Source organism: Egretta garzetta, unplaced genomic scaffold (genome assembly GCF_000687185.1).
Source record: "Egretta garzetta isolate BGI_Z169 unplaced genomic scaffold, ASM68718v1 scaffold208, whole genome shotgun sequence".
NCBI classification, from domain to species: Eukaryota; Metazoa; Chordata; class Aves; order Pelecaniformes; family Ardeidae; genus Egretta; species Egretta garzetta.
In genome coordinates this window covers 520522-540295 of record NW_009260403.1, presented here as the reverse complement: position 1 = coordinate 540295, position 19774 = coordinate 520522, and the positions used below count along the sequence as shown (strand labels likewise).

At 38.1% G+C, this 19774-nt stretch overlaps 1 protein-coding gene across 1 annotated transcript in view; it reads right to left on the bottom strand.

Moving 5' to 3' along the window:
* MBD5 (methyl-CpG binding domain protein 5) overlaps positions 1 to 19774 on the bottom strand; it is a 128271-nt gene that overhangs the window by 82875 nt on the left and 25622 nt on the right. Inside the window, 1 exon segment of the mRNA XM_035898934.1 lies at positions 13063 to 13160. The gene's annotated coding sequence lies outside the window, so the exon portion shown is untranslated.

Below are 19774 nucleotides of genomic sequence, written 5' to 3'. Positions count from 1 at the left end.
GGTCGAGTCCCCAGCCCTGGGGGGATTTAACAGCCGGGCAGAGGCGGTGCTGAGGGCCAGGGTTTAGTGGTGGACAGGTACAGTTGGGCTCGATGATCTTAAAGGTCTTTTCCAGCCAAATGACTCTATGATTCTACATGTGCTGTTACTACTGGGCAGGTGTCACCGAGTCCTGCAGCCTAGGTGTGAGGCTTCCTCCTGCCCCTTTAATCATCCCACGCACAACCTATGGATACCCAACTGTTGAGGTACACTACCTTTAACAGGGTGAAGTTCTCAGCTATTAAGCTTCTTTCTGAAAGCATTTTTTGGAATGCTGCAAAACCTGGTATTTTTTAAACACCTAATGACTACAAGTTTTCCCAAACCGATTTACTCAGTTCTATCTCCTCCTGGATACACACTGCCCAATGGAAATGTGCAGCTTCTGTCAAAAGCCTTGGCACAATCTAGAACCTGAAGCATGGAGAACCACTGCCCACACCATGCAAGAGCCTATCACAAAAGCACTAGCTGTTGATGTCCTTCCATCAAATGTTGTAGTCACCACCGTACTAGTGAAACATCCAGTAAGTACTTCAGACAGAATAGAAACCTTCTCCTGGTGAGTCATCAGGGTTGGGTGGGTTTTTTTTTTTTTTGGCACCAATACAGATCAGAGTAAATTAACAGACATGCAGGAAAGCTCTCCTCCTGCATCCCAAATCTCTAAAGCCATTTTTGGACTTCTACGCATGAACCACTGAAACAACAACAGATGAAGAGACAGTTTGGTTCCTGAAAAGGACTGGCCAAAGGCCTTAAATCTTGTACTCCTGTCAAAATACATCCAAAGATATCATATGTGAAATCTATCGAAAGCGGAGTGTTAAAAAATTAAATCAACCTAATTAGGTAGACAGCTAGCCCTACCACACTTTATTAAGTAGTTATGAAGTGACAAAGGTAAAAAGCATACAGGCTCTAGAGATCAGCAACATTTGCATTTGAAACTACACCAAGATCATGTATTGGAGGGTGAAGCGAGTGAAAATTAGATAAAATGCAAGTTCTTCTAATGTTCAAAGAGTGCCTTGAAGGTGTAGGATGTTTTTAGCTATTTTAGCATATTTTCTTTAGAACCACACATTAGGTTTGTGGTTTTATTGTACTCTTTTGCTTCCAAGTCTTGAAAGTATTAACTCAGCGTTCTCTGCTTTCAGAAATACTTCTGTATTTTGTTTTACTGTCAAGCCTTGAACTGCAGTGGGCAAGGACGAGATCAGGGCACGTTGCCTCTACGGGGGGAACTGCTCAGGGAGGAACGGTGCCCCAAGACAGGTAAGCGGAACCCACCTGAAAATGCATGCTTTAGGTACCTAGGGGCAAAGGACTGTCTATGTAGTCATCAAAGATGTGGGCAACTGCATGGTCAGACACCAATTTCTGGAGAGCTTTTCTTCAGCAGACACAGAGCAGAGAACTTTGAACAGTACACAACAAATGCGTATGACTGATTTGGACAAATGCAGATGTGTCAGAAGTTACCCCACCATTTACATTCGTTGGCCAAACCCTGATTCTAGTAATTTATTTAACTTAAATCACCACATTGCAGAAGTTATGGAAAAATCTACTAAAAAAAAAAAATCCATGTTTATTTTCATTAGAAAATCTTCACAAGAGAACCTCATTAGAAACATCTTCAACACTCCTACAAAATCATTAATTTTTACCTTTCGTTAGAGCAAAAGAATCATGAAGATGAACGACAGAGATGGCTTCAGCATTCAGACAGCATTCCTTAATGCTGCCTACGAACAGTTTTTAGACGGGACTAAATACTAGATGAGTTCAAGGACAGATAAGAAAAATTTAACTGATATGGAGCCTGTAGCCTAGAGCTCGTATTATAAAACATGCTGCAAAAATACCTAAATGTGTCAAATCCAGAAGGGCTAGGTATCTCGAATGAGATGCCTATCCAAAACATAGCAATGAAACACACTTCAATCAGTACAGCACTGTACTTTGTGAACATAACTGAAATGCTTTTTCAGTTCTGCCATCAACTTCCACAGAGCTAGGACCTATCTCAGACTTCAGTAATTGCGTACGAACACTGACGGTAGCCTCAAATTTGTCTACTTTAAAATCCCCTTTCAATCATCACTAAATGACCACGGTTTAGTTCAAGGCTAAAACATATAGTTCAATCCTAGATTCATATTTTATAAATTCCTATTTCTACCTAAACAAATAATTTACTGTTCTATCTGTCCAGTAGATATTTTGTATGTTCCCGCCCCGTGAATACATCCCATTATCATAATTATTATATGACCTTGAATCCAAGCTAAAACTTACTGTAAGGAACACAGCCCTGCTACTCCAACACATAAGGAAGAGCCTATAGTCCCCTGCAACCTCTCCTTGCCTTCCTTCCCTTCAGCCAGAGTTCAGTTCCCAGCCTGAAGGGCTAAACTGGTTTTAGCTTCTTACATACTTAGTTCTGGCTTTAGGAACTGATCACGGAGGAAGAAGTCAGACTCTTCTTCCCTTCCAGTCAAAAATGTAATCCCCCTGAAGTGAACCCAAAAGTCACTTAGGGCTTTAGCTGCTCCTCCAAAAGAGCTCGATAATGGGAACAGACAGACCGTGCCGGTCACAGAGCACCGAGGGATTCTGCCAAAGTCTGTACCTGGAGCATAGGCTCTAAATATACAGCAACACAATTTTTCCATATCCCAGAATTTTGTGGTTTACTATATATTTGGGCTAGCACTAGCCTAAATAAATGCTTCAACCTCCAAAAAAAAAATCTCTAAATTCTACTTAACAACTACCACATTGTTTCTATCAACAATTTAGGGGATAAAGCAATAAGGCACATCAGTGGCATAGCTGCAAACTTAGTACACCATGTATCAATTTTATGCTAGAGAGCCATAGCAAAAGTACGCTGGGCTGGGCTTCTTTGCACACTGTTTGGCACATCATTTTCACATAAACAGCTTTCACAAACTTTTCCCAATGGGCATCATTTTTTCCTTTTTCAAATAGCGCAAGAAAATGCTGAAGCACATGTACAGCCAAGGGAGATGAAGGAAGTATACCCCGCTGTAACAGCAACAAGCAGCAATACAATTATGAAAGATGTTGTACGTATAAAAAAAAAGAGTAAATATTTAAGGCCTTCCAGATGAAAGGTAGAGCGATATTAGTTTTATATATTTTACATAAAAAGCTATTTCTTACTATTATAGGTAATTAAATATGCTCACTGCAGGGGGGTTGGACTAGATGACCTCTAGGGGTCCCTTCCAACCCAAACCATTCTATGATTCTACGATTCTATGAAACATTTTCTAGGTGAAATGGTGAAGAAGAATGGTGAATGGTCGAAGAAGCTTTTGAACAGGCAAACTTTAATCCTGGTTCTGCAAAAAGTGATAGTCTGCATGCTGAAGGAAGCCATAAACCAGTCACTGCTGTCTCTTCTGGCCTTTGGGCTTTTAAATTCCCTTACTCTCCCTTAGATGCCCAGAAAAAAAAAAAAGAAAAAAAAAAAAAAAAAAGAGACAAGACCTGTCTTGGGCAGGAAAGTAAAATAATCAGAGTAGATAGAAAGATGGAAGACATAGCCAAAGCACCTATGTCCAACTGCTTTTACAACGAGCATTTCTAGCTTGAAAGCATTTTGTCATTGATCAGCTGCACTTTACTCTTTTGCAAAAGGACTTAAATATAACTTTGTGCATTACGCGTGAGTTTGTAGAGTCTGCTTCACCGGGGAAAGAGGCAGCAGCTATGGGAAACACAGCTTGTCTCTCTTCACCCTGCTCCCCAAGCGACCACCGTCTGATGCGGTGTGTGGTCCACATCTCCGGACCTTGCCGTTCAGTCTCAGCAGCTTGTTCCCTACCCCCTCCCTGCAGCTGCAGCCGGGCTGGTTCATCTGTAATTATAAACCATCTTTTACTGTCTCAGATGGGATTTTAGCTTCGCATTCCTGTAGCCCAAATCAAAACTATTCATAAAGAACGCGTAGTTTTATATGTTTAGATAGGACAATCATGATAATCGAGTCTGAGGGCATCAAACCTCATTCGGAAACATCTGTGTCAAACCTGTGACTTGCCCTCTTGCATGATAGAAAGGATTTCAAACACCGTATCTTACAGCTGAACGACAGAGTCCCACACAGCTGTCACAGTGGACATTTACCTTATTTTTCGTCAGTTAAACTGGGAACGACAAGCTTTTTGGTAAAATGTACCAGTAGAGCCATCCTAAAGCAATGACCCGTTTTGCTAACAAGAACCTAGAAAGATCTTATGTCCTAACAGGGCAAAAAAGACACCATTTTACAAGATCTTTTGTGCCACAAAAATGAAATGTCAATATTCTGCTCACATGGTGAACACAAGGCTCTTTTTTTTTTTTTTTAAGAAAAGGGACTAAATAAAAATAGGTGTATTTAGGGTGGTACTCCCACCATCTTAAACAGGTAGACAAAAGGTGAGTTTGTTTTGTCATTTGAAATAACATATCTATTTTTAGAGATTTCAAATGTATTTCAAATTTTAGATCATCACAAAATCCAATTTAAGAAAAATCATTAAAAAGATCATTTTTATGTATGTACTACTTCCTAATAATTTCCACTGAAAAGATAGAAAGAAGTCTTAAGTACGAAGCAAACAGAAAACCAACTGAATTATGGAAGCACATTTGGTAGTAACCACCAAATTTTATACCATCGTGTTGAGGAAGGTGCCTGGCTCAGTTTTTGCTCTTCTCAGCCTGGTTTTTACAGGATTTCAGATATGCAGATAAGGTATCAGGGCTATTCATACTCTTAATATCATTCACGACAGATGACAGCATCAGCTAAATATTGGTAATGAGGCATTTTTTAAGTAATGTCATCTAAATCAGTGGTTTGCTAACTTGCTACACTGGAAGAGACACGTTTTGCAGTTTCATAATATGAAAGAATTTGCAGTGTGTTTTAAAATGACCTTTTGCAGGAGCAACAGTGCTTTTCTCTAGCATCGCCGGTTCCAAGTAATTGTTTTCTAAAGATCACAACCAATTTTAATAAGTATTAACTTGATCAAGGCATGTGCATAAATTTCTGTTGATATAACAGTTAAAGATGGTTTACTAAGATTTTTACACTTTAAATGGTATTGTAACAGAACGGTATTTGAGTAAAATAATCTACTGACCAACCTTCGGTACAGACAAAATAACATACTAATATCATCTAAGGTAACGGTGACTTCATCATGTTTTTCAGCTAGCAGCAGTTATCTAATCTTCTGCAAGCCAACAGAAATACTGTCATTAAACTTTAATCAGATAAAGTTTTCTTACTTTTTCTCCAGCTGTGAAATTTTGTACTATATGCAAGGTACTCAATAACTTTACCAATATTGCACAAGGCTCAGTATTTGGGTTTTATAAGGCCACAGAGAGGCCAGAAGTTGGCATGCAACTGATGACCAAGTGCTCCCTTCCATTTTCAAAAAAAATCAAGACCTTTATTCTATGTTGTTCCTAACTAATGACAGAGATGTTGTATGGGAACATACAGTGCATTTATCCACTTCGGAAGACATCTGACTTTCACATCTACAGAATGCAAAAGCCAAGGACTCTGACTAATGCCAGTATCTATCTGTTGAATTTCCTTTCAGACTATGCAATACTGTTTCTTCTTCAAGAGATGAAATTGTGTAAAAAAAAAAAACCCATCTCAAGCATATGTGTCATGGGTATATATTTAATTCTATACTATGAGAATACAATATAAACTGAAAGCTACTACATGAGAACTTCATTCAACACAAAGAGTTTCTTCCAGGCAGAACACCTACATGTCAGACTATTCCAGGCTGCCATTATGCCTACTGTCAACTGTTCATTTGCCTACAGAATCTGTCCTGTGAAAATGTCACTTGCTGTCACTCAAACACTTAAATTATGCTTGAGATAAAAAGAAAATTAAAGGAAAAAAAAAGATATATACATGAACCAATATAAATGTCTACACTAGAAAATTTATAAAACTTCCATACAAGAATTACTAGCATAAGCAAAAATGCTTTGTCAGAATTATTTAGGTGAGGTTAAATTATATACATTATAATACACGTAATATAAAGGTTTTGTTCGTCTGCACCTGTGGCCAGCTCTCCTTTGCTATTTCCTGTTCCCTTTATCAGGACAGCTATGAAGTGAGATCTCTGTCATGTAGCTACCTTCTCAGAAACTACTACCAAATTATACACAAGATTCAACAATGAAAAATTCCATTTATGTATCAATAGTATAAAAATAATAGCATTTTGTTTTCTAGCATCTAAACAACATGCATCCCAAAGACATTACAGTTACTTTGGAAAATTCATGCTGGGATCTATGTCCTAAATAATTTTACTTCCCATATTAAGGGCTCAACAGATGGATGGAGCTGATCAAAAGAGATGAGATTTTAACTTTTCATGATGCGTTTCAAATGGAAAGTTTATTTCGCCTATTCTTTTCCTAAGCTTAAGTATGTTTGTCCCCACTCTCAGAATGGTACCAATAAACTTTCATACACCGAGGATAAAAACCAAAAGAAATTTAATGAATCCTTTGAAATGATGTAATCTTAAGTTTGGGAGACTAAGTTAAAGCCAACTATGGCAATCACTGAAGCATCTTGGTGAAAAATCTTACCTCTCATTAATATTTTTCAGGAATGTGGTAAAAAAATAAAAATAAACATTCTGTTTTGAATGACAGCTCTGGAGCATCACCACCGGTTTTCAGAGGAAGAGTGGCTCTTTTCTTCGGGAACTTTGCATGAGCATGAATTTAAAAGCATCACTGGTTTTAATTTAGAAGGATCCCAGTTCTGTGAAACGCTTTTAAGAGAAGAGACAAAGATGTCTGAGATTCACTGAGCTGGATCAGCAGAAACTAACTGGGGTAGGGATCTCCCTTTAGCAGAGATATGCCGATAGAGGCCAGATAAGAATTTGAAAAATGACGCTGCCTCGTTTAAAGATAAACCGACAAAACCAAGAATTAGCTTGATTTCAAAGCTCTTATTTCTCATTGCAGGAAAGCTCTTGTGGTTATTCGTGGAATATATAAATTGCAGCTCCTGGTGATACAAGGCCAGATCGGATGTGGATAAACACTGGTGATCCAAGCTGAATGTGCCAACTTCAACCCAGGGCTGTACGCAAAGCCGTGGGAGTGCCAAGAGTTCATCCACTCCCTCCACTGCCTTTACAGAACCAAATTCTTGCTTAACTGGAGACGATTGACAACAGCTCAGCACAGGGTCAAGGAAAGCTCCTGCGCCCTCTCCCTGCACATTAGAACGAGGACAGAAACGAGGAGAAAAGCCAACTTGGCCAGGTCTTTGCTATGGGGACACTTGTGTCTGGGTCAGAATCATCAGCACCAGTTATCCAAACCAACCACTGGCTGATGAAACACAGCACAGACATCTCTCTTTTTTTGTATTTTCACTTTCCTTAACCATTTTGATAGACTCTTATCATGATAGTGGGCCTTCAAGGATGTGAATTTACAGTAAGGGGAAAATAAAACAAATTTAAATAGCAGAATGGAAAAAACCTCCACCTCCACAACCTTTCAGGCCATCTTCACGTAAAGAAAAATAATGGTTTCCTAGGTTTTCATTAGCAGCTACATTTAAATTTCCTACCCTTGAGCTTCTTTTTAGAGCACTGTTTTTTCAGAAGGAATTATAAAAACCAAAATTGAAGATATGAATTTGGTTTGGTCTTACAACAAAAAAAGAATAATTTGGTTTCTTGTAGATACTACATTCTAACTGCATTCTTCTTTTAAATATTTTATGTAATTAACACATAATGACAGTAGTGCTACTACCTGTTATTTTAAACCCATAGCTCTAAGGAAAAACAAAGATGATGTGGCTTTTACTTCACAGAAATTTTGTGATGCATCACAGGAAAACATAAAGATGGATATTTGTAAAACTTTCTAACATCACAAACTGAAATAATAAAAAAACCCCACAACTTTCTGGAGACATCCAGGTTGCTGTGACTGTAAGAAGCCTTAGAGAACTAACTCAGAAGCTGTGTACGTGTATGGCTAGCTTTGCTAAGAAAAATTAAAAGTCAAAAAAGCTGAATTTTAACAGTTTTGATATGATGTTATTAATTTTTAAAAGATGTACTGCAGTATTAGAAATTTTTGCATTATTTAACTTTGAAATGACAATTAAACCACTGAGCTTGATTAATTTGGTAACAAAAAAAATGTGTTGGGAATATTTACTTTTGCTCAGGGTGCCCTCCGTCCCAATTTTTCAAAATGGAAAGCCCTTGTAGTTTGCAGTATTTATTTACAGTATCTACTTCAAAACAAAGTTCAAAATGTCAGCCCATATTTTATCTGAAAATTGTTTCAGAAGGACCAGCTGGAAAAGAGTCAGAGACCGTTGAAAACAAACTTCTTGCTCTGGCAAAAAGTGAAAAACTTGGCAGAAGAGGTACAAAATTTCCTGCTAAGGCAGAGAATGACTTATCTGATTATTATATTTAAACAGTACCCTAAAACTGGGATCTAAAATGTACCTAAAAGTAGTGATGTTGTAGAGCAACATTATAGGAGTATCATCTTTTTTTCCAAAATACTTTAAATAATTTCTGTAATTTCAAATTAATTAGGTTTCCCTTTATTAAATTTAAGAAGGTAGAATTAGTTTATACCTTGCGTTAGAGAAAGTAACTTGGGATTTCACAAAAAACCTACCCTTTCATATTAAAACATGAGAGAGAGAATCGACTGTTCTCAGAAAAACATTAGGGCTTCAGAAAAGACAATTGGGCTCCTTGGCTTTAACGACAATTCAGAAAAAATTGTCCGTCAATCGGGACTGCAGACTGCTTTAGGGAGAAAAATGATGCAACATGACACTGTTCCTTCTCTGTCTTAGAATAACTACAATCAAAACATTAGTAATGACACAGTTCTAAGACAAACTATTTAGAGAAGCACTGTGTATGCAGCGCCAAGTCGTATGTTATATACTTCAGTATAATTAAACAGCCTTATAAATACTGAAGTTTGGATAGTGAGAGGCCCGATTTTGTGCAGTGATATATCATGATTCCCAGAATTACGCAGTTCAGAAAGTTCTCAAAGACTACACAGCTTGCAGCTGGAGGTGGCACAGGGGACTAAACATGTCTATCATTTTATCACACAGTATAAAATTCTATCTAGCTACTGGAATTTTCCATGTACTGTTTAAAAAGATAAAACAGAAGAAACAGATGTAAATCTCACTCACGTTCCTTAAGTCTGCATAACCGGTTTTCTATTTTATTAATGCTATATATCTCTAATATATTTTTGCACCCTTCTACGTGATCAACAACAAAAAAAAAATTATGAGGACTTGTAATGTATCATTCTGGTCTTTTACACATGCTGAAATAAAAACCACAAATCAGTAAGTGCCAGCTCAGTTTAGGGCTAAGAAAAATACACAGTGTTCATGCTAAAACTGCTATATGCATATCAAAAATACCCATCAAGTTCCAAAGGGTTTTCTAATACACAATTTAAAGCTTTTTGAAACGTACAGGTTTGGACAGGCGAAGTTTCAATGTACCTATGCACTATAGGTGCACTATATGCACCATAAGGACACCATTTGGCAAAGGGCTGATCTTTGCGTTACGGTTGTGCATAACCTTCCTAGCAGAGCACAGAGGCAGACGCGGCTCCTCCGTAGCACCTCACCGTCACGCCGAAGTAGCGACGAGGCTGTTGTACTGCAGTTGACTTGCTTCAGCTGACTCAGAGCATGGGTAGAAAGATGGGCAACCTTCAATACCCATCTGTGCAGACTCACCCTGAGAAAAAGGGGTACAAATCTGGAGCCAGAATAGAACTGTAACTCTGGAAAGTAAGTGAAATGAGGGAAGACTGATTCTGTGCGAGAACGGATAACGAACTTGAAATAGAAACTGGCTAACATTAGAAATTACTTGGATGAGGGAGAATGAAAACAGATATGCAGGACATGAGACACACAAGGAACGAGAATACAAGTAAGAACGGCTGGATGTGAACCTGAGAACCAAGAAGAATGAAACCATGACTTCAAAGAAAGATGCCTCGGCCAACAATCCTTTCAATTCCCATGCTTTTCACGGAGGATCACTGCTCTCACTTTTCTGGCTTGAAAGAATCTCCATGGAGTGAGCACCCTGGTTCTGCAACTACTGTAAAAAGTATACAAACCCCAGCAGCCCATCGAAAGAGCTGGCAAGGGAAGCTCACAGAACTGAAAATAACCTGGGCTTCAGAGATTGGGTTTTGCCAGAAAGTCTTAGAGAAAACAACCTGTTGCTAAAATGTACAGTAAAGAATACAGGTAAATACTTATTCTATCTGCAGAGCAAGGTTTGAAAATTATATAGTACAGAAGATCTGGAACCACACACTGAACAATTAAAAATACTAGATAGCTGCATACTGATTAAGTGCCATCTATTTAATGCAAGAATTTCCTTCTATGGAGAAAAATAGCATGTTACCATATAATTAAAGACTGCATGATAATGTACAAGGTACAAGTGGGTGAACCAAGGTCACTAAGGTTTTGAAGTATTAGACTGCAAGCACAGTAATGCGTATTAAATACAAAAAGCCCTTGCATTTAAAAATAGATCAAATGGAATAGAAACAGTGCTTGCACATACCTATACAGCTGTGAACATTTTAGTTTCGGTAGACAAAAAGAGTACAAAATAAGAGCTAAGATGCTGAGAATAAGAGGTAAATGGGTTTTTTTTGGATTTCGTAGAAGCATTCTGAGGTTTATCCATATGTAGCTATTAAAACTTTAAGGAAATAACCAGTAAAGCATTAACCTTACAGAAAGAAATACCTTCCCTGTCCCAGTTTTCACACACACAAAAAAATGTTTCTTCTTAACCTAAACGCAAACTTTGATAATTATTCCCCCAAAACATTTGGTTTTCCTTTACCAAAAGTTGTAGGCGCCCATTTTAGAACGAACAAAAACATACTCAAAGGTCTATCCTTGAAGGAAATGGTAACAACAAAACAAACCCCAAGACGTAACCTCAGTATGGCAGAGGTATAAATAACCCCTCTCAGCTCAGTAGTGTTTATCTTCTAAACGAAAAAAAGTCTTCCGTTCTGGGGGTAAAAATAAAAAAAAAAAAGGGAAAAAAAGAAAAAAGAAAAAAAAAAAGAGAACCACCCTCATCTCTTTCTTAATTTGAGCTTTCCTCTAACAAACAGCTACTGTCTGTTTCGTTATTTTAGATCATGTAATTCACTTTTTAACTTTTTCCCATCTGCTGTTCTCTTGCAGCATCGTCTGGGAGCTGAGAAAACTTAGAACCATGCAAAACCCCATGGACCCAGAGCTGTGTTAGCCCCGATACATCTGCCAGTGTCCACTGCATATGGTGGTATACTTGAAAAAGATAATGTTTTAGTGCCCTTGTTAAGTTTGGGATGAAAAAAACCTCAAAAGAGTAAGAAGAGTTTCATAGGGGAGTCCTGACTTATGTAAACAGATACTGAACGGGCAGTAAAAGAGAAATGCGCTATGAACACTACATAAATGAGGTCCTTCATTTTTGTAACGCAGAAGCAAGAGAGAGAACTCCAACCCTGCGTATCCCAGCCCAGACGCTCCATCCGGCTGGGTCTGGGCTAACTATGCAGTTCCAGTAATTTTCTATTCAGACTGCTTGAAAAATCACTCATAAAGATGTGCAGAAAAAGCCCTTTCCCAGCAGATCACGGCTGCCCTGACATGCCTCAATGAAGAAGGTTAGCTCTGAACACTGAGCAAACTTTCTACTAAGTAGATCAGTTTTCACTGTGTTGCACTCGCACGGTGTTGCGCTGCAGGTGAAAGGAATATCAATAGGGCCACAGCATCCTAACAACACACGAAGTTTTATTCTTCAAACAAACAGCTAATGAGAGCTATTCAAAGTTCAGATCTGAGAACTAAGTAGCTTATTCATGAAGTTATCCATCCTCTTATTCAACAGCATTTTACATGCTTCATTTTGAAAAGTCTCAGCTGAAGTTGCTGTATTCAGAAGTTCAAAAATGAAGCTGTACCCTCATTTTGGACCTGTCTACTAAAACAAAGAAAGGCAAATATGTAAATTTCTAGTGAATTAAAGTGCCCCATTAGGAGTTCAATTATATTCTGAAATTATGTCTTAATTGGTTTGCTCATAGACGAGCTGTACAGCTAACCAAAAATCTACTGCCATATAATCATCACTAAATTTCAGATATTGCCACACATTAAATTAACAGCAGATAATGAGTGGGAAAATTAACTCCATTTCCATAGCAGAAAAAATTCTTCCCATATTACCTGGTATGTTTTATACAGTTAGTTTCAAAATAGGAAAAATAACACACAAACAAACCTCTCTTGAACATCTAACATTTGTTTTGATCCAAAGCCCGCACATTCAAAATACACACTACAAGCAGAGGGCACATCAGATTTGTGTCTCTAATATCCAGTTAAAAAGAAGTCACATTTCTAAACTCCCACAGAAAACTTCAAGAGATTGACCACTATTTTACTTTGCCTGCTGCTGGCAATTTTTTTTTCCACATAATTTTTGGGTTTTTGAGTAGTAATCCCCATGCCCAACTCCTTTTTGGATTTTGATACATAAGTTTTCCCTGGTTATCATCAGTATCACACACGGATATTGCAAATGACCTCATGGTATGAAAAACTTGTACGAAAGAAAGAATAACATCAAATACAGAAAAAAACAAGCTAAGGACTTGTATTCTTGGAACTGAAAGGAGGAAAAGAAGCCGAGCTCCTTCCATGTAGCTTATTTTTCACATTAGTAAGATAAATAAACTTACTAAAAAAAGTTAAAAGTGAAGCCAGGCTCCTGAGCTTCAGCTGCTGTTCAATTTTGGTTATTTTTGAGGACCTAACTTACTACTTATATACATATGCATAATGTAAATTATTTTACTTACCTTTGCTGTCTGAAGGAAACAGATTTCAAAGATCCTGTCTGTAAATGATATATTCTTCAATATTTATGCCTCCAATGACCACCATCGTCAATAAGGATCTGAAGAACACACAAAGCAGTACTTAAGTCAGCTTAGTTGCAACAAGACTTACGATTTTTAAAATATGTATTTATTTCTTAAGAAGGCACAAAGTAAAATTGCGCTTTTCATACAATACATGAACTTATGAGCTGCTCTTAAAAACAAATAGACCAGAACCATTACACGGGAAGGTATTTATCTACTCGAGGCATGTAACGATTACTCTGCATTACTATATTTAAGACAAAATACACCAAACTTGGCAATTCACTGCTATCATACCAAAATAACAACAGCAGTAGTCATCCCACGAGTTAAAGATTAGAAGACGACAAATAAAATTACAAATTAGTATTGAAGTGTGTTATATGACAAGCATTAATAAGTTATGAAAAGTTAAACCACCTCCCTAAACTTTGTAAAGCCAAATTAAAGGTAACTTTAAGACCGTTGTCTAAAATTGTCTAAATTAAGACCAATGTCTAAAAATGCTAGTTATGTTTTTAAAAAAACCCCACATTATTCAACAGTATAGCCATATGATATCATTTATTAGTGCTGTTTTCTTATTTCTTATTACTACACTTACGGTAAGGTCAGAATCAAACAAACTAGTCTTAATAAACTAGGACTTCCTTTGCAATCAACTTATGCCAAAATGCCCAATACCTACACATTTTTTTTTTTTTATTTCCAGGTCTCAACTTCTTTAATTAAAAAAAGAAACCATTTTCTGTTATAACCACAATGAAATTTCCACAGAGTAGTTGAGGCTGCCAGGGACCTCTGGAAAACATTTGGTCCACCCTGCCTGCTCAGGTAGGGCAACCTAGAGCTGATGGCCCACGGCCATGCCCGGTTGGACTTTAAACATCTCCACGGATGGAGACTCCTCAGTCTCTCTGGGCAACCTGGTCCAGTGGTCAACCACCCTCATGGTAAAAAGGTGCTTCCTGACGTTCAGAATGCCCTGATGTTCTCTGGTCTGGAGAACATTTCCTTAACGAAGGAACCTCAAAGCGTAGCTGTGTAACGGGAGACAGGAAGTTTGATAACAGCCTAAGTCAGTACAACCGACCCTACCGCACATGCTCAACGCTATATACAAATTTAAGCCCCACTGGCTCCAGTATAACCTAACATATGCTGCAATACTTTTGAAATCTTGTAGTCCTCATTTAGCAACAGATGCAATTAACTAGAAGACTAATCAAGTCAAAAAGCTTTCGCCTTGTAAACAATCTTCCCCTCCACTCAGTCGCTTCCACTTGGTTTAGTCTTTCTCAGATTACGGAGGAATACGACTCAGAGAAAAGGAAAACCTTTTGCCAACTCCTGAGAGTGTACAACCACAGCAGCAATCCAATTTGGGTTAACACAAGCAGTATATATATTTTTAAAACATTATTTATCTATTTACTCATTTATTTATTTGCAGGCCTTGGACATCTGATTGCCAGCAGTCAGGACATGTGTGGAAAGGTGATCGGATCACCAGATCACTTGGCAGGGTCTGTGGACAATTTATTGCTGCTTAAAGCCATAATATCTCTACCAGCAAAGCCACTAAGTTTTTGCAGTTTGCCTTTATCAATGCAAAAAGTTATTTTTCATCTCCTCGTTATGATCATGCTTTATCCGAATTGTCCATGTTTGTTTCTTCTGAAGTCAAGCCAACCCCCCCAACTTCCATCACCTGAGAATAAACACCTTTCAAATCAACAACTGCAAAATAGCAAGTTATCAAATACCTAAATGGATACTCTCTGCTCTTCCTAGTGCTTCCAAATATTTAAAATCCTTGTAGAAAAAGTAACTGTCAGATCAGCCTCTGAAATAAAATTGCATAGGCTATACCGTGATTATGCTAACTCTCTTTTTCTAATGAAAAATCTGAAAAAGAAATTGGATGTACACTGCACCTTGATGCTTGCCAAACTGAGAGTTGATGGATTGGTATGGGGAAAAAATTCCAGATACAAAATGACCCTATTAAAGTATTAAAAAGCTGCCGTGTAGGATCTGAAAGCGATGTTGCCCCGGCAGACTGCCACTGCATTTTCAGATATGGTTCAATACAGGGTTGAGGGGCAGGAGAGGAATGGAAAAAAAAAAAAGTGTTTCACATAATCTACGGCTGATGAAATACCTTGAAGTGCACAGAAGCAGGCTGTGAAACACACAGGCCAACAACAAGTTCTGCCGATAAGCTGCTCAAAGTCACCAAACAACCCGATCCGAGATGCCCAACGTTGCTGCATTAACGTACGCCGTGTGAACATTAAACCCCAAACGATCACCTCGCATTCAACGGGCCCACATCTTGTGCAGGCATGACATACGCTTCTTTTGTTAGCTATGCTTGGCTTTGGCTGTACTTTACTCGTTTTATATGCCAAACCAATAAAGTCAGAGGAATAAACTGGTATGGAAGCCAAAGCAGAATCCATCAACAGATTTGTTTAATAAGTTCAGCCTGGAAGGTACTTATCAGTGGTTACAAAGCAGAAAGCACACCTGCTGACAGGGAGATCTTAAAATTGAAGACGCACTGGGGAACTGGAATAAAAACCATTTTCTTTAAAGGGAGAACACATAACATGGAGCAACTACAGGGACAAAACCGCAACATTTTGTTGTGCCATTTTAAACCACTATTCTTCAAAGTGGCTCAGTCTGTGACTTGTTTTCCCTAAAAGCGACTTTGCGCACATGGCGTCGAGGCTTGCTATCGATTGCCCTTCAAACCTAGCATTCAATTTTCTTAAGAAGTTGAATCATACCCAAATCTCCCCAGATTTTTTAAGTGCCACTGAAAAGACTTTTTTTTTTGCCTGACAAGTAAATCATTCTCACTTTGCCTTTTGTGTTAATAGATATTTTATTTTTTCCTTGGCACTGAACTGCACAATCAAAATCCAGATATTTAAAACCTGCTCCCGTTGCAAGCGTTACTTCTTATCAGATTTCATCACCTTTCTCTCATATACAACTGCAATAATTGTAAGGGTGTCATTAATTTTGTTCTCCAAACCTCTAAGCCTTCTCAAAGGAGTTTGAGCATCGCATCACAGGAAAAAAAGTTTTTTCTGTGTTAAACCACGTTTCAGGGGAATCTTGTAAACCTCTTGGGACCTGCTCATTTTGCTGAACGGCACCCAAGTGTTTTGTTATTTTCTTCTCATATGATTTTATGATCATCATCCTAACAGCCAGAAGGAGTCACTATGATCTCATCTTCAATTAATGTCAATTTACCAATGAAATTAAAACATTTTCTTTTTAATAACGCATTATCTTATTTACAATATCCAATTCCTGTATTTCATTTGACACTGACACAAAAAAAGACTGCTTCATGGCAGTAGAAATAAAGGGACAGTCATAAAAAGACTCAAACCAGACATTTTCCATCTTAAAGAAAATCTGTATTCTCTATTTTTTTTTAAATTCTCTAGCACCTTGTTTTGAATGTTGTTCCTCTAAATATTCTAGAGTATGAAGAGTTGGTTCTACAAGATCCTGTATCCTAGTCTGGTGCCAACCCACAAAACATATGTCTCTGCTCAAATGTAAGAATCTTTTTTTTTTTTTTTTTTTTTAAATAAATTTCTTCCTGGACTGGGGACAAAATATTTATTTAGGTACAACTCAACATTTAGTATCTTCTGAGATATGAAACCTTCTAAATCCCCAATATATTTTTGTTAATTTATTCCCAAACAGCAACTTTGAAGAAGCTAAACCATCTGAACGCATGACAATAATCAAAAAAAATGCTCAAAAATCATTGGGAAAAAAGAATAAATTGCTTTTAGACATTATTTTTTATGCTTATGGGTGCTACTAAGTCTTAAAGCCACCAGATTTATTTTTAACCTAAATATTTTATTGCCTAGCTATGTAAAAACATCAATACATTTTTCTAATGTCATTATCTTTCCATTTGTTCCAACTGTAAATAGCTCTCGTACTCTATTTTTGTATTATTTGGGGTTAGGTAAATTTTCCACTATTATTGACACAACAACAGAAAGTATTGTTCATGTATTTTACAAAAATAACTTGAACACAGAAAGTGATACAGCATAGGCCATCCTGACCCCACAACCGGATTCCTTTAGGTGAGTATCGGCCAGTCCAGAGCTCCGATGGGGAAACCTTGCTTCTCCATGAGCTGTGCTAACTGCCCACATCCACCCCACCCCGGGGCTTTGCTTTTAATTAGAATATCACAAATGCAAACAAAAGACACTCTCACCTCAGCAGTTAAATATTTGCCTTAGTTTCAGCATATTAGCTTCTTGAAAGAGCCAACTTTGGCACAAGCATATATCAAAAGTAACTTTGATGAAGTTACATGTGTTACTTTAAATCACAGGGGTGAAAAACACGCCTGAGCTTCATAAAGATGTTTAGGTATTAATAGAGACCCATTAGCTTGGACAGGTGCAACATTTCAGGCCATTTTCTTTTAGATAAGGGAATATAGGCGAGAGGCTCTACCGTAGAAATACTACAAAGGCTTTGCAATCTCCACCAGTCACTGGCCTCTGGGAGGTATGGGTCTCTTCGTTGTGAGGAAAAAACCCCAAAAACTTACAGTCGTATGAAGATTATTGCACACGAAGATAAACGTACTCGGAAAACATTAGAGATTTTAGTACGCATAACAGAATATCTGCATATAGAATCATAGAATCATAGAATGTTTAGGGTTGGAAGGGACCACTAGTGGTCATCTAGCCCAACCCCCCTGCAGTGAGCAGGGACACTGCTAACTAGATCAGGTTGCTCAGAGCCCCATCCAACCTGGCCTTGAATGTTCCCAGGGATGGGGCCTCCACTACCTCTCTGGGCAACCTGTTCCAGTGTTTTACCACCCTCATTGTAAAAATAGCTACACAAGGGTAACGAAGTCTTTCCTGAACAGATTTTTGTGATGAATTTAAAGGACAAGTCCATTTGAAAAACACTGAAGGGATCTTTGGTTTTATTTTTACACCCATAAACACCCATGTACGTCGCGTCCTGGTGATCACACGTGATGTGTGCAGTGGAAGAGGAAGAAAGCAACAGGAATAAGCACTGCGCAGAATGCACCGCGATCCTGACCAAGGTTACGTTCTCCTCTGATTTTAGAACCCGCGAGATGATTCAACTCGGTTGCAAAGGCGTGCCACCATAAAAGAACCAGGAGGAAAGCCACCCGAGTTTCTTTTTTTTTTTTTTTTTTTTCCACAATAATGCAGAAAAGGCAGCCTCAATATTTTTAAAAATTAATAGTTTTAAGCGAGAAATAAATAAACCAGGTCTGTCTTATTTTTGTCAGACGAGCAAGGGGGAACTAATGAGATCGTGTGACAGATGACTCTGCTCCAGTATTATTCTAAGAAAGAATTCCACCCTGCTTCTGTTAGTTACCATATTATTGACATCAATATAACTGAACTTTCTAATTCATGTTAGGGGGAAAAAAAAAAAAAAAAAAAAAAAAAAAAGACATTTTAACTGAAACTATGAAGGCCTCACTAATTTTCTCACTCACAGGCTGGCCAAGGCCAAGTCTTCGCAGTTCTCAAGCACTCTCCAGCAGCACCCGGGCCCGCGTCATTAATGAAACCTCTCTTGTCGTTGCGCCGAGCAAAGTGGGACTTGGCGACGCAGCTCACCGCAGTCCTCGGGGCAAAACGCTGTGGTGTGGGGCTGCTTCGATTCAGGCATTGTTTCTGTAACAGATACTTGCCTATATGTATATTTTTTTCAATATTTAAGTCTAAACCATATGTGCATACATATAAATGTTGTATGTATAAGCATATATAAAATATAAAAATGTATTTTCTCTATGTATATGGAGAACTGATACTTTATTTCTTAATATAGTCAAAATCCCAGTACTATTAAAAGTTCTAAGAAACAAAACAATATTTCTGGAAGAAAAATACCAGCCCTCAATGAGACACAAACTACATTATAAAGAAATCTCATTTCCCTTCCAAACATGAATATCTACATTTCCTTCTTTTCTCAGTTACTTCTAAATACTTTTTTAGCAGCTAATCTCTCTTTAAAGCCGAACGGTGTAACAACTTCTACAATTAGCAAAATTCTCCAGGGAGACTGTCTAACATGCAACTACCTCCTGGAACATCATAGGACTGTACATCTTAGGAAAATGAACTATACTTGAGCCTACATAAGGGGTAGAACAAACTAGAATAACCCCTCCCCAAACCCCCTTATTAACCTAACCACCAAGAAAGTCAGCTCCCCTCCCTTCAGTCCCCGCCACGCAGTATATCCCGCCACATCATTCACCGACACGTGAACACGGCATCTAGACTTTTCTTGCTTATTTAATACTACCTTAATAGTAGAGCATGCTCTTAAAGCTAGAGCGCTTTATGTGAGTACAGAAGTTATGACTCATTCAACTGAGTATGCAGAAGCTTTTGCATCAATTTATTTCGCGTCTCAGCTGGCCTCTGAGTCAGGCTGCCCAGCCAGTATCTGTATCACTCACAGCTATAGGAAGATGAGGAACGTAGGGTTTAAACTCTCAGGTTATCACAAAGGAACAAGAAATCAAGAAACTCTGAGCGCTTCCAGTAAAACCAGAGGAGGAACA